The sequence below is a fragment of the Dendrobates tinctorius genome, unplaced genomic scaffold, assembly GCF_039654945.1.
Source record: "Dendrobates tinctorius isolate UK_male_01 unplaced genomic scaffold, ASM3965494v1 ptg000450l, whole genome shotgun sequence".
In the NCBI taxonomy this organism is placed as follows: domain Eukaryota; kingdom Metazoa; phylum Chordata; class Amphibia; order Anura; family Dendrobatidae; genus Dendrobates; species Dendrobates tinctorius.
The window spans coordinates 890,308-903,212 of NW_027362112.1; positions in this window are offsets into that span (position 1 = coordinate 890,308).

Here is a 12,905-nt window from a genome sequence, read left to right on the forward strand (position 1 = left end):
GACGAGTGACACAACAGCGGGGACACAGCGCCACCTGCCGGGGAGGAGAGAGAAGGACGAGTGACACAACGGAGGGGACACAGCGACACCTGCCGGAGAGGAGAGAGAAGGACGAGTGACACAACGGCGGGGACACAGCGCCACCTGCCGGAGAGGAGAGAGAAGGACGAGTGACACAACGGCGGGGACACAGCGCCACCTGCCGGAGAGGAGAGAGAAGGACGAGTGACACAACGGCGGGGACACAGCGCCACCTGCCGGAGAGGAGAGAGAAGGACGAGTGACACAACAGCGGGGACACAGCGCCACCTGCCGGGGAGGAGAGAGAAGGACGAGGGACACAAAGGCGGGGACACAGCGCCACCTGCCGGAGAGGAGAGAGAAGGACGAGTGACACAAAGGCGGGGACACAGCGCCACCTGCCGGAGAGGAGAGAGAAGGACGAGTGACACAACAGCGGGGACACAGCGCCACCTGCCGGGGAGGAGAGAGAAGGACGAGTGACACAACGGAGGGGACACAGTGACACCTGCCGGAGAGGAGAGAGAAGGACGAGTGACACAACGGCAGGGACACTGCGCCACCTGCCGGAGAGGAGAGAGAAGGACGAGTGACACAACAGCTGGGACACAGCGCCACCTGCCGGAGAGGAGCGAGAAGGACGAGTGACACAACAGCTGGGACACAGCGACACCTGCCGGAGAGGAGAGAGAAGGACGAGTGACACAACAGCTGGGACACAGCGCCACCTGCCGGAGAGGAGAGAGAAGGACGAGTGACACAAAGGCGGGGACACAGCGCCACCTGCCGGAGAGGAGAGAGAAGGACGAGTGACACAACAGCGGGGACACAGCGCCACCTGCCGGGGAGGAGAGAGAAGGACGAGTGACACAACAGCGGGGACACAGCGACACCTGCCGGAGAGGAGAGAGAAGAACGAGTGACACAAAGGCGGGGACACAGCGCCACCTGCCGGAGAGGAGAGAGAAGGACGAGTGACACAACAGCGGGGACACAGCGACACCTGCCGGAGAGGAGAGAGAAGAACGAGTGACACAAAGGCGGGGACACAGCGCCACCTGCCGGAGAGGAGAGAGAAGGACGAGTGACACAACAGCGGGGACACAGCGCCACCTGCCGGAGAGGAGAGAGAAGAACGAGTGACACAAAGGCGGGGACACAGCGCCACCTGCCGGAGAGGAGAGAGAAGGACGAGTGACACAACGGCGGGGACACAGCGCCACCTGCCGGAGAGGAGAGAGAAGGACGAGTGACACAACGGCGGGGACACAGCGCCACCTGCCGGAGAGGAGAGAGAAGGACGAGTGACACAACGGCGGGGACACAGCGCCACCTGCCGGAGAGAAGGGAGAAGGACGAGTGACACAACAGCTGGGACACAGCGCCACCTGCCGGAGAGGAGAGAGAAGGACGAGTGACACAACAGCTGGGACACAGCGCCACCTGCCGGAGAGGAGGGGGAAGGACGAGTGCCACAACAGAGGGGAGACAGCACCACCTGCCGGAGAGGAGAGAGAAGGACGAGTGACACAACGGCGGGGACACAGCGCCACCTGCCGGAGAGGAGCGAGAAGGACGAGTGACACAACAGCGGGGACACAGCGCCACCTGCCGGAGAGGAGAGAGAAGGACGAGTGACACAACAGCGGGGAGACAGCACCACCTGCCGGAGAGGAGAGAGAAGGACGAGTGACACAACAGCTGGGACACAGCGCCACCTGCCGGAGAGGAGAGAGAAGGACGAGTGACACAACGGCGGGGACACAGCGCCACCTGCCGGAGAGGAGAGAGAAGGACGAGTGACACAACAGCGGGGACACAGCGCCACCTGCCGGAGAGAGAAGGACGAGTGACACAACAGCTGGGACACAGCGCCACCTGCCGGAGAGGAGGGGGAAGGACGAGTGCCACAACAGCGGGGAGACAGCACCACCTGCCGGAGAGGAGAGAGAAGGACGAGTGACACAACAGCTGGGACACAGCGCCACCTGCCAGGGAGGAGAGAGAAGGACGAGTGACACAACGGCGGGGACACAGCGCCACCTGCCAGGGAGGAGAGAGAAGGACGAGTGACACAACGGCGGGGACACAGCGCCACCTGCCAGGGAGGAGAGAGAAGGACGAGGGACACAACAGCGGGGACACAGCGCCACCTGCCGGAGAGAAGGGAGAAGGACGAGTAACACAACAGCGGAGACACAGCGCCACCTGCCGGAGAGTAGAGAGAAGGACGAGTGACACAACGGCGGGGACACAGCGACACCTGCCGGAGAGGAGAGAGAAGGACGAGGGACACAACAGCTGGGACACAGCGCCACCTGCCGGGGAGGAGGGGGAAGGACGAGAGACACAACGGCTGGGACACAGCGCCACCTGCCGGAGAGGAGAGAGAAGGACGAGTGAAACAACAGCGGGGACACAGCGCCACCTGCAGGAGAGGAGAGAGAAGGACGAGTGACACAACAGCGGGGACACAGCGCCACCTGCCGGAGAGGAGAGAGAAGGACGAGTGACACAACAGCGGGGACACAGCGCCACCTGCCGGAGAGGAGAGAGAAGGACGAGTGACACAACGGCGGAGACACAGCGCCACCTGCCGGACAGGAGAGAGAAGGACGAGTGACACAACGGCGGGAACACTGCGCCACCTGCCGGAGAGGAGGGAGAAGGACGAGAGACACAACGGCTGGGACACAGCGCCACCTACCGGAGAGGAGGGGGAAGGACGAGAGACACAACGGCTGGGACACAGCGCCACCTGCCGGAGAGGAGAGAGAAGGACGAGTGACACAACGGCGGAGACACAGCGCCACCTGCCGGAGAGGAGAGAGAAGGACGAGTGACACAATGGCAAGGACACAGCGCCACCTGCCGTGGAGGAGGGAGAAGGACGAGGGACACAACAGCGGGGACACAGCGCCATCTGCCGGAGAGGAGGGGGAAGGACGAGTGACACAACGGCGGGGACACAGCGCCACCTGCCGAGGAGGAGAGAGAAGGACGAGTGACACAACGACGGGGACACAGCGCCACCTGCCGGGGAGGAGAGAGAAGGACGAGTGACACAACAGCTGGGACACAGCGCCACCTGCCGGAGAGGAGGGGGAAGGACGAGGGACACAACGGCGGGGACACAGCACCACCTGCCGGAGAGGAGAGAGAAGGACGATTGACACAACGTCGGGGACACAGCGCCACCTGCCGGAGAGGAGAGAGAAGGACGAGTGACTCAACGGCGGGGACACAGTGCCACCTGCCGGAGAGGAGAGAGAAGGACGAGTGACACAACGGCAGGGACACTGCGCCACCTGCCGGAGAGGAGAGAGAAGGACGAGTGACACAACGGCAGGGACACTGCGCCACCTGCCGGAGAGGAGAGAGAAGGACGAGGGACACAACAGCTGGGACACAGCACCACCTGCCGGAGAGGAGACAGAAGGACGAGTGACACAACGGCGGGTACACAGCGCCACCTGCCGGAGAGGAGAGAGAAGGACGAGTGACACAAAGGCGGGGAAACAGCGCCACCTGCCGGAGAGGAGGGAGAAGGACGAGGGACACAACAGCGTGGACACAACGCCACCTGCCGGAGAGAAGGGAGAAGGACGAGTGACACAACGACGGGGACACAGCGCCACCTGCCGGAGAGAAGGGAGCAGGACGAGTGACACAACAGCGTGGACACAACGCCACCTGCCGGAGAGAAGGGAGAAGGACGAGTCACACAACGACAGGGACATAGCGCCACCTGCCGGAGAGGAGGGTGAAGGACGAGTGACACAACAGCAGGGACACAGCGCCACCTGCCGGAGAGGAGAGAGAAGGACTAGTGACACAACGGCGGGGACACAGCACCACCTGCTGGAGAGGGGGAAGGACGAGTGACACAACAGCGGGGACAAAGCGCCACCTGCCGGAGGGGGGGGAAGGACGAGGGACACAACGGCGGGGACACAGCGCCACCTGCCGGAGAGGAGAGAGAAGGACGAGTGACACAACGGCGGGGACACAGCGCCACCTGCCGGAGAGGAGAGAGAAGGACGAGTGACACAACGGCGGGGACACAGCGCCACCTGCCGGAGAGGAGAGAGAAGGACGAGTGACACAACGGCGGAGACACAGCGCCACCTGCCGGACAGGAGAGAGAAGGACGAGTGACACAACGGCGGGAACACTGCGCCACCTGCCGGAGAGGAGGGAGAAGGACGAGAGACACAACGGCTGGGACACAGCGCCACCTACCGGAGAGGAGGGGGAAGGACGAGAGACACAACGGCTGGGACACAGCGCCACCTGCCGGAGAGGAGAGAGAAGGACGAGTGACACAACGGCGGAGACACAGCGCCACCTGCCGGAGAGGAGAGAGAAGGACGAGTGACACAATGGCAAGGACACAGCGCCACCTGCCGTGGAGGAGGGAGAAGGACGAGGGACACAACAGCGGGACACAGCGCCACCTGCCGGAGAGGAGAGAGAAGGACGAATGACACAACAGCTGTGACACAGCGCCATCTGCCGGAGAGGAGGGGGAAGGACGAGTGACACAACGGCGGGGACACAGCGCCACCTGCCGAGGAGGAGAGAGAAGGACGAGTGACACAACGACGGGGACACAGCGCCACCTGCCGGGGAGGAGAGAGAAGGACGAATGACACAACGGCGGGGACAAAGCGACACCTGCCGGCGAGTGACACAACAGCTGGGACACAGCACCACCTGCCGGAGAGGAGACAGAAGGACGAGTGACACAACGGCGGGTACACAGCGCCACCTGCCGGAGAGGAGAGAGAAGGACGAGTGACACAAAGGCGGGGAAACAGCGCCACCTGCCGGAGAGGAGGGAGAAGGACGAGGGACACAACAGCGGGGACACCGCGATACCTGCCGGAGAGGAGGGGGAAGGACGAGTGACACAACAGCGTGGACACAGCGCCACCTGCCGGAGAGGAGAGAGAAGGACGAGTGACACAACGGCGGGGACACAGCGCCACCTGCCGGAGAGGAGGGAGAAGGACGAGGGACACAACAGCGGGGACACCGCGACACCTGCCGGAGAGGAGGGGGAAGGACGAGTGACACAACAGCGTGGACACAACGCCACCTGCCGGAGAGAAGGGAGAAGGACGAGTGACACAACGGCGGGGACACAGCGCCACCTGCCGGAGAGAAGGGAGAAGGACGAGTCACACAACGACAGGGACATAGCGCCACCTGCCGGAGAGGAGGGGGAAGGACGAGTGACACAACAGCAGGGACACAGCGCCACCTGCCGGAGAGGAGAGAGAAGGACTAGTGACACAACGGCGGGGACACAGCACCACCTGCCGGAGAGGAGAGAGAAGGACGAGTGACACAACAGCGGGGACAAAGCGCCACCTGCCGGAGAGGGGGGGAAGGACGAGGGACACAACGGCGGGGACACAGCGCCACCTGCCGGAGAGGAGAGAGAAGGACGAGTGACACAACGGCGGGGACACAGCGCCACCTGCCGGAGAGGAGAGAGAAGGACGAGTGACACAACAGCGGGGACACAGCACCACCTGCTGGAGAGGAGGGGGAAGGACGAGTGACACAACGGCGGGGACACAGCGCCACCTGCCGGAGAGAAGGGAGAAGGACGAGTGACAACGGCGGGGACACAGCGCCACCTGCCGGAGAGGAGAGAGAAGGATGAGTGACACAATGGCGGGGACACAGCGCCACCTGCCGGAGAGGAGGGGGAAGGACGAGTGACACAACGGCGGGGACACAGCGCTACTTGCCGGAGAGGAGAGAGAAGGACGAGTGACACAATAGCGGGGACACAGCGCCACCTGCCGGAGAGGAGAGAGAAGGACGAGTGACACAAAGGCGGGGACACAGCGCCACCTGCCGGAGAGGAGAGAGAAGGACGAGGGAAACAACAGCTGGGACACATCGCCACCTGCCGGAGAGGAGAGAGAAGAACGAGTGACACAACGGCGGGTACACAGCGCCACCTGCCGGGGAGGAGAGAGAAGGACGAGTGACACAAAGGCGGGGACACAGCGACACCTGCCGGAGAGGAGAGAGAAGGACGAGTGACACAACGGCGGGGACACAGCGCCACCTGCCGGGGAGGAGAGAGAAGGACGAGTGACACAAAGGCGGGGACACAGCGACACCTGCCGGAGAGGAGAGAGAAGGACGAGGGAAACAACAGCTGGGACACATCGCCACCTGCCGGAGAGGAGAGAGAAGAACAAGTGACACAACGGCGGGGACACATCGCCACCTGCCGGAGAGGAGAGAGAAGGACGAGTGACACAAAGGCGGGGACACAGCGACACCTGCCGGAGAGGAGAGAGAAGGACGAGTGACACAACAGCGGGGACACAGCGCCACCTGCCGGGGAGGAGAGAGAAGGACGAGTGACACAAAGGCGGGGACACTGCGACACCTGCCGGAGAGGAGAGAGAAGAACGAGTGACACAAAGGCGGGGACACAGCGACACCTGCCGGAGAGGAGAGAGAAGAACGAGTGACACAACGGCGGGGACACAGCGACACCTGCCGGAGAGGAGAGAGAAGGACGAGTGACACAAAGGCGGGGACACATCGCCACCTGCCGGAGAGGAGAGAGAAGGACGAGTGACACAACAGCGGGGACACAGCGCCACCTGCCGGGGAGGAGAGAGAAGGACGAGTGACACAACGGAGGGGACACAGCGACACCTGCCGGAGAGGAGAGAGAAGGACGAGTGACACAACGGCGGGGACACAGCGCCACCTGCCGGAGAGGAGCGAGAAGGACGAGTGACACAACAGCTGGGACACAGCGCCACCTGCCGGGGAGGAGAGAGAAGGACGAGTGACACAACAGCTGGGACACAGCGCCACCTGCCGGAGAGGAGAGAGAAGGACGAGTGACACAACGGCGGGGACACAGCGCCACCTGCCGGAGAGGAGCGAGAAGGACGAGTGACACAACGGCGGGGACACAGCGCCACCTGCCGGAGAGGAGAGAGAAGGACGAGTGACACAACGGCGGGGACACAGCGCCACCTGCCGGAGAGCAGCGAGAAGGACGAGTGACACAACAGCGGGGACACAGCGCCACCTGCCGGAGAGAGAAGGACGAGTGACACAATGGCAAGGACACAGCGCCACCTGCCGGGGAGGAGGGAGAAGGACGAGGGACACAACAGCTGGGACACAGCGCCACCTGCCTGAGAGGAGAGAGAAGGACGAGTGACACAACAGCTGGGACACAGCGCCACCTGCCGGAGAGGAGGGGGAAGGACGAGTGCCACAACAGAGGGGAGACAGCACCACCTGCCGGAGAGGAGAGAGAAGGATGAGTGACACAACAGCTGGGACACAGCGCCACCTGCCGGAGAGGAGAGAGAAGGACGAGTGACACAACGGCGGGGACACAGCGCCACCTGCCGGAGAGGAGCGAGAAGGACGAGTGACACAACGGCGGGGACACAGCGCCACCTGCCGGAGAGGAGCGAGAAGGACGAGTGACACAACAGCGGGGACACAGCGCCACCTGCCGGAGAGAGAAGGACGAGTGACACAATGGCAAGGACACAGCGCCACCTGCCGGGGAGGAGGGAGAAGGACGAGGGACACAACAGCGGGGACACAGCGCCACCTGCCGGAGAGAGAAGGACGAGTGACACAATGGCAAGGACACAGCGCCACCTGCCGGGGAGGAGGGAGAAGGACGAGGGACACAACAGCGAGGACACAGCGCCACCTGCCGGAGAGGAGCGAGAAGGACGAGTGACACAACAGCGGGGACACAGCGCCACCGGCCGGAGAGAGAAGGACGAGTGACACAACAGCTGGGACACAGCGCCACCTGCCGGAGAGGAGGGGGAAGGACGAGTGCCACAACAGCGGGGAGACAGCACCACCTGCCGGAGAGGAGAGAGAAGGACGAGTGACACAACAGCTGGGACACAGCGCCACCTGCCGGAGAGGAGAGAGAAGGACGAGGGACACAACGGCGGGGACACAGCGACACCTGCCGGAGAGGAGGGGGAAGGACGAGGGACACAACGGCGGGGACACAGCGCCACCTGCCGGAGAGGAGAGAGAAGGACGAGGGACACAACGGCGGGGACACAGCGACACCTGCCGGAGAGGAGGGGGAAGGACGAGGGACACAACGGCGGGGACACAGCGCCACCTGCCGGAGAGGAGAGAGAAGGACGAGTGACACAACAGCTGGGACACAGCGCCACCTGCCGGAGAGGAGAGAGAAGGACGAGTGACACAACAGCGGGGACACAGCGACACCTGCCGGAGAGGAGAGAGAAGGACGAGTGACACAACAGCTGGGACACAGCGCCACCTGCCGGAGAGGAGCGAGAAGGACGAGTGACACAACAGCGGGGACACAGCGCCACCTGCCGGAGAGAGAAGGACGAGTGACACAATGGCAAGGACACAGCGCCACCTGCCGGGGAGGAGGGAGAAGGACGAGGGACACAACAGCGAGGACACAGCGCCACCTGCCAGAGAGGAGAGAGAAGGACGAGTGACACAACAGCTGGGACACAGCGCCACCTGCCGGAGAGGAGGGGGAAGGACGAGTGCCACAACAGCGGGGAGACAGCACCACCTGCCGGAGAGGAGAGAGAAGGACGAGTGACACAACGGCGGGGACACAGCGCCACCTGCCGGAGAGGAGAGAGAACAACGAGTGACACAACGGCGGGGACACAGCGACACCTGCCGGAGAGGAGAGAGAAGGACGAGGGAAATAACAGCTGGGACACAGCGCCACCTGCCGGAGAGGAGGGGGAAGGACGAGGGACACAACGGCGGGAACACTGCGCCACCTGCCGGAGAGGAGGGAGAAGGACGAGAGACACAACGGCTGGGACACAGCGCCACCTGCCGGAGAGGAGGGGGAAGGACGAGAGACACAACGGCTGGGACACAGCGCCACCTGCCGGAGAGGAGAGAAAAGGACGAGTGACACAACGGCGGGGACACAGCGCCACCTGCCGGAGAGGAGAGAGAAGGACGAGTGACACAACGGCGGGGACACAGCGCCACCTGCCGGAGAGGAGGGGGAAGGACGAGTGACACAACAGCGGGGACACAGCGCCACCTGCCGGAGAGGAGAGAGAAGGATGAGTGACACAACGGCGGGGACACAGCGCCACCTACCGGAGAGGAGGGGGAAGGACGAGAGACACAACGGCTGGGACACAGCGCCACCTGCCGGAGAGGAGAGAAAAGGACGAGTGACACAACGGCGGGGACACAGCGCCACCTGCCAGGGAGGCGAGAGAAGGACAAGTGACACAACGGCGGGGACACAGCGCCACCTGCCGGAGAGGAGAGAGAAGGACGAGTGAAACAACAGCGGGGACACAGCGCCACCTGCAGGAGAGGAGAGAGAAGGACGAGTGACACAACAGCGGGGACACTGCGCCACCTGCCGGAGAGGAGAGAGAAGGACGAGTGACACAACAGCGGGGACACAGCGCCACCTGCCGGAGATTAGAGAGAAGGACGAGTGACACAACGGCGGAGACACAGCGCCACCTGCCGGACAGGAGAGAGAAGGACGAGTGACACAACGGCGGGAACACTGCGCCACCTGCCGGAGAGGAGGGAGAAGGACGAGAGACACAACGGCTGGGACACAGCGCCACCTACCGGAGAGGAGGGGGAAGGACGAGAGACACAACGGCTGGGACACAGCACCACCTGCCGGAGAGGAGAGAGAAGGACGAGTGACACAACGGCGGAGACACAGCGCCACCTGCCGGAGAGGAGAGAGATGGACGAGTGACACAATGGCAAGGACACAGCGCCACCTGCCGTGGAGGAGGGAGAAGGACGAGGGACACAACAGCGGGGACACAGCGCCACCTGCCGGAGAGGAGAGAGAAGGACGAATGACACAACAGCTGTGACACAGCGCCATCTGCCGGAGAGGAGGGGGAAGGACGAGTGCCACAACGGCGGGGACACAGCGCCACCTGCCGAGGAGAGAGAAGGACGAGTGACACAACAGCTGGGACACAGCGCCACCTGCCGGAGAGGAGAGAGAAGGACGAGTGACACAACGACGGGGACACAGCGCCACCTGCCGGGGAGGAGAGAGAAGGACGAATGACACAACGGCGGGGACAAAGCGACACCTGCCGGCGAGTGACACAACAGCGGGGAGACCGCACCACCTGCCGGAGAGGAGAGAGAAGGACGAGTGACACAACAGCTGGGACACAGCGCCACCTGCCGGAGAGGAGAGAGAAGGACGAGGGACACAACGGCGGGGACACAGCGCCACCTGCCGGAGAGGAGGGGGAAGGACGAGGGACACAACGGCGGGGACACAGCACCACCTGCCGGAGAGGAGAGAGAAGGACGATTGACACAACGTCGGGGACACAGCGCCACCTGCCGGAGAGGAGAGAGAAGGACGAGTGACTCAACGGCGGGGACACAGCGCCACCTGCCGGAGAGGAGAGAGAAGGACGAGTGACACAATGGAACGGACACAGCGCCACCTGCCGGAGAGAAGGGAGATGGACGAGTGACACACCAGCGGGGACACAGCACCACCTGCCGGAGAGGAGAGAGAAGGACGAGTGACACAACGGCAGGGACACTGCGCCACCTGCCAGAGAGGAGAGAGAAGGACGAGGGACACAACAGCTGGGACACAGCACCACCTGCCGGAGAGGAGACAGAAGGACGAGTGACACAACGGCGGGGACACAGCGCCACCTGCCGGAGAGGAGAGAGAAGGACGAGTGACACAAAGGCGGGGACACAGCGCCACCTGCCGGAGAGGAGGGAGAAGGACCAGTGACACAACGGCTAAGTGAGGATTGGCATTAGGTTAGGGTTCTGGAAAACGAGAAACGCCTTAACATGGCTTCCAGGTACATATATTTTGGCCTTTTTATGCCCTTCGCTTTCTCAATTTTTCATGCTTCTAATGCAGTAATGCAATTCATTGTTCATATTTCTTGTTTGTATGCCTTGGCGCTACAGTGTGCTTCCTTTTTTGTTTGAGTGCAGCTCTGCATATGACTGGAGCATGAGACGTGATGTAACAGCAGAATAGTGACTGCAGCTCTAGAGGTGACTGGAGGATAGAGCACGCCCAGGAAGAGGAGGAGCATCTGTGCTGAGCGTCTGCAGGCTAGGGCCTTGCTAAGCTCCTGGGAAGGGAGGTTTTTTCCTGCAAGGACTTTCCATCTGCCCCCTTCCCAGGAAAGAGGACTTTCCCTGGGACTGAGCGCCGGGGCTGTGCCCCTGGCTCCCACCCTCCGGCAAGCCAGCTGGGGGTGGGGGGCCTCAGCACCATCCAGAGGCCAGGGTGCAGCCAGCCAGTCCCAGGGAGATGGGGAAGAGACGGAGCCAGGAGAGAGGGGGTCGCAGGACCCAGGAGCCCCGGGACACCGGGCCCCCCGAAGCTGGTACCGTGGCGGCTCCTCCTCCCGGAGGAGTGGCGGCCCAGAGCAGAGGTGCAGTGGCAGAGCCCCCCAACATCTGGGGCTCCAGAGCTGAGGGAGAGCCATCCACCATCTACGCCTCCCGCATCCATGCGCACCTCTGCGAATATGAGGAGGCCGCCAAACAGCTGAAAAAACTCCGGGAGGAGTTAAGGGGAGCACGAGCGGTGGCTAAGAACCGGCTCCCCGCCTCGAGACGAGCTGAGGTCTCCGCCACGGTGGAGAGGCTGAAGGGGGCTATCAGGGCCTTGGAGGAGATACGGGCGGCTATCCTGAGTGGGAGCGGCCCCTTTGCAGAGAAACTGAAAAACGATGACCGGTTTAGAGCCATGACCGGTGGGTCTCCTGGGGGGTCGGGAGGCCCCTGCCAGGTGGAGGGCCAAGAGGAGGAGGATGGCGGAACATCTACGCCTGCCCCACCTGAAGGCCTGGTGAGCAGCGACACCCAGGTAACATGCAGCGGGGTGGCCCCTGAGCAAGTGGCTCTCCCACCGGACTCCAGTTACTCGGAGGAAAGTGGGGGCGAGGGGGAGGCTGGTGGGAGTGGGGACAGTAGTAGTGAGGGGGGCTGCCTTGTCCTACAACAGGTGAGGCAGATCGAGTCCCCAGAGCGGTTTGGCACACTGCTCTTTGGGGATGAGGTCTGCCCTGAGGACGAGGCAACCGGAAAGAGGAAAAAGAAAAAAAACAAGCGCAAGCCAAAAAACACCGTGGCTGACAAACTTATGTTTGTCCCTCTTTCCGGGGCCCCTCTGTCCCGCTGTATGGAACCCGCTGCCCACCCCGGCTCGGGCCCTGTGATGGGTCCACAGCGGGGGCGCGGGGAGAGTGATGTGTGCCTGGACCTTACCGTCACATCTGGTGGTGGCGGTGAGGGTTCAGGCAGCGACATGGAGGTCGGTGCTGGTGCCAGTGGTGTAACAGCCGCTGGCGGTATTGGCAGTAGTGGTGTCCGGGCTCAGTCCCCGGTGGCAGGGGGGCTGGCCTGGCGCTCAGCACGGGTACAGCCAGGACCGCACCTCCGGCGGTGAGTGCTGGGGTCTCTGGATCCCCCACGCACGGGTCCGTTAAGTCTGGTCCACTTATGGGGGTCCAGAGACCTAGAAAGGGCGTGGAGGCTGCTGTGAAGCAGCAGCTAAAAAATGCAAGGGGCTGGTAGCTCCTCTGACGGCGCCCGTGGCAAGAGCGGGGTCCCCGGCGCGTAGACCCAAAAAGGGGTCTGTGCTGGGGCACCGCCGCCGCTGGGCGACGAGGGGGAGTGGCCAGCCCTGCCAACATCAAGTGGTGGGTTCAGGGGCGCAGTGACAGTCCGTGAGGGGGGCGTGGCCTCCCCGAGTGTTGCCCAGCCTGCAAAGGCTACGGCATGCGGGGGGGCGTGTCCTCCTCGGCCGCTGTCCCGCCCGCTGTGCCCGCGTCACCTGGGGAGGGCGT